We start from the raw sequence: 3,583 nt of genomic DNA on the forward strand, positions 1-3,583 counted from the left end.
TGTGGAATGGGGCTGGTTCAAGAGCGTCAAAATCTGTGGCTAGACAGAACAATAGTGGAAGCACCTGCTAGCAAACAAAATAGTGAAAATGCTTGAAGACATCACATCAACAATAACAGAATAACGGAGAAAGTCGATCAAATTTTTCTGAGTACTTTTCTGGTGTAAAGATAATCCTGTGTTAAACGAGCGAATTAGTTTTTTTTGTTAGTGCGAATTAGTTTTTTTTGTTAGTGCCGGTTTGTTTGTTCAGCCCATGACAAAAAAAATAACAATAATAAATAAATTTAATTTACCTAATTACTTTTGATAGCATGTTAACTTTTAAAGAGTGCTGCACTCCCTACTTTGCCTAGAGTGCACTAGCTTTCGCCGTTCAGAAGGATAAAAGTTGCCAAACATAAAAGTGAAACTTTCAAGAGACTCAAACGTGCTTCTTTCCTCCTCAACGGCGTTTGCCAAACACACCCTAAGTAGTTAGAAAAGAGGTAACGTATTAATAGTTGGCAGTTTAATGGTTTCTAAGTAAACGTGTTAATCCATATCATTTAAAATGGACTAAAATTGATCAAACATATCCATTTGAATCTCTTCTACCAACTCTTTTATCTACTAATTGCATGCCAAAAATTTGGATTATTGATATTATAATATTTTTTATTATTTTTAATTTAAAAAAATACATATATCTCGTTTATACTGTAAACAAGATACATACAAAATTATCTCATTTACAGTGTAAACGAAATAAAAAAGATATATTTATTTTGATAAATATTTCAAATATTATTTATTTTGATAATTATTACATTTATTTAATTTATAAAAATAAAAAATCCATTAATTGATAAGTCTAATTATTATTGCATCAAAATTAAATTTTTATTTAATTATATCTTTAAAAACATATTATAAATACATTTATCATTGTGCATAGCATAATCTTATTAGCCAAATGGAATTTTCAAATTAAATTTTGAAAACTAAAAAAAAACATTATTACGAGAGCGTTGGAAGTGTCTTAACTTTTATTTTCTTGAAAACAAGGGTTATTTTTAAGGGGAAAAAGAGAGTATAATTGGGTAAAAAGGAGAAACATTTTATAATGATTGAAATTAATAATTTTAAGCTGGAAAATAATTTATAAGTGAAAGGCCGAATATTTTGGAATTCTAATGATTTTACCAATTTGACATCAAGTATCAAATATCAAATAAGACTAAATTTTAAAAGTAGTTTCTTAAATTTATAGCTTTTATTATTTTAATTTTTTAAATTTAAAATTCACTATACTTATTTCTGAAATCCAACTCTGAATACTATATTAGTTTTTGAATTTTTTTTGGTGCGGCTGAGTCGACAAATAAAGTACTGAGCATGCTTTAACTATCACGCTGGGCATACGGTTAAACGACGTCGTTTCATTTTGACACTTCAACAAAACAAAAATAAAAAAATGAATAAGAGTTTATATGATATGCAGATTATTTTATCTCTTTTCATTCTCTAAATTAACTTCATTTTTGCTTTGTTTAAGCGCCAAAATGGAACGTAATTTAGCCATGTCTCCTGCACAATAAATTAGAGCCCGTTCAACATTTTATTTATTGATCAATACTAGAAAGAGACTAGGAACTAATATGATGTCCAGAGTTGGACCTCGAAAATCAGTATTTAAATTTTGAATTTAAAATATTAAAATGGTAAAAATCGTAAATCTCAGAGGCCACTATGAGATTTAGTCTATTAAATAATATAAACAATTGTTTTGTACTATTTTTTAATTATACAAACTATTTAAAAATATATTTTATACATCAAAAATACAATTTATTATCGTAAAATCACTTTACAATTCGATAATAACTAGAAATATTATTAAGATTTTAGAGGATCATATGCTTTGTTAATTTGAACATTGAATAAGTTATGTCAAAAGTTTTAACAAATTAAAACGACATAAATTAGTACACACTTTGGTATTTCTTATTCTGATCTAAAATACACCAGTGTTATGAATTACAGTACAAGTGAATGACCTTTGTTTTTAGGCCGTAACACATCTCTAATATTTGGCTTGAACAGGTTTTCAATAACTAGTTAAATATAGAGAGGGAGAATATACACATCCACACGTCTACCTCAATAAATTTAATTAGAACCATATAATTAAAGTCTCAACTCCCAACCAATATTTTACATACCAGCACTATAACGTATTATTTGGTTTAAGGAAATTGAGTGAAAAGAAAATCTAAGGATGGAAAATAGATGGAAAATGAATTTTTTTTCTGTTTGGATCATGATAGAAAATTGGAAGAAAAACAAAAAAATAGTAGGAAAGTCATCTAATACTTTTTTCATTGGACATGAGATGAAAACTGAGAAAAAAGTATAAATAATGGTAAAAATATAAATTTATCCTTCTTATAAACAATGATAAAAATACATTGGTATATTATAATATTATTATTTATATATAATATAAAGAAGGATATTAATGTAATTTCACTTAGTTATAATTTTCTCTCTCTTTACTTTTTTTTATTTAAAATTTTTTTTATTTTTTTTATTTATTTTCTCTTCATCCAAACAACATAAAAAAAAATCAACTTTTTCTTTCATTTTCTTTTCTTCTATTTTCTTTCCTCCCATTTTTTTCTCTCATTTTCCATCTTCCATCCAAACAAAGTGTAAGGGAGACGCTAAATAGCGACAATTTTTTTAAAATTTAGTGACGATTTTAAATGGTGTAAAACAAATTATTAGTAATTTTCAAACCACTATTCTTTAAAACGTGAGCATTAGTAACCATTGGATAATCACCGTTAAATTAAAAAAAAAAATCTTTATAAAATTGCTTATTTTTTTTTACAACTAGTAAAAAAAAATTTAGACTAAATTAACTTGTACTAAAAAAGAAGTTTTTCTTTACCGTAATAAAATTTAGAGGAAAGGACAAATAAGTTCTTGATCTTTTAATTCGCGGACATTTAAGTTTTTAAAAATTTGAAAATATATTTAAGTTCCTAACTTTTTTAAAATTTGGACATATCGATCTCTCATGTTCACTTGGGTTGTCAGACCTAATGAAAAAATCAAACGTGACTCCCATTGTGCTACCTGGTTGATACGGATGCACACGTGAGAAAATTTGTAAAATATGACAAATTAGACTCAAGAATCGATATATTCAGATTTTGAAAATGTTAAGGAATTGAATGTATTTTTAAATTCTCAGAAATTTAAATGTCTGCGGACCAAAAAGTCAGGGATCGATTTGTCCTTTTCTCTAAAATTTAAAACTTAATTTGTAAAATTTAATTAGTTGTTACAAGACATTGTTTATATTTTTTTTCAATAAAAGGATTTCATTAAAAACTTTTAAATTCTAGAAACCTAGTTAAAAATTGAGTTAACACTTTTAATACGTAATATGTTTTTCAAGATATTGATATTCTTAAAATATTTAAAATTGATATATTTTGATGCCAATGCAATCATGATTGATAAAATGAATTATCTCGTTATTTTCATTTTGACAATAAGACTCTTTTATCTTTATAAAATAAACTATTATTTT

This window comes from Arachis ipaensis, chromosome B04, assembly GCF_000816755.2.
Source record: "Arachis ipaensis cultivar K30076 chromosome B04, Araip1.1, whole genome shotgun sequence".
NCBI classification, from domain to species: Eukaryota; Viridiplantae; Streptophyta; class Magnoliopsida; order Fabales; family Fabaceae; genus Arachis; species Arachis ipaensis.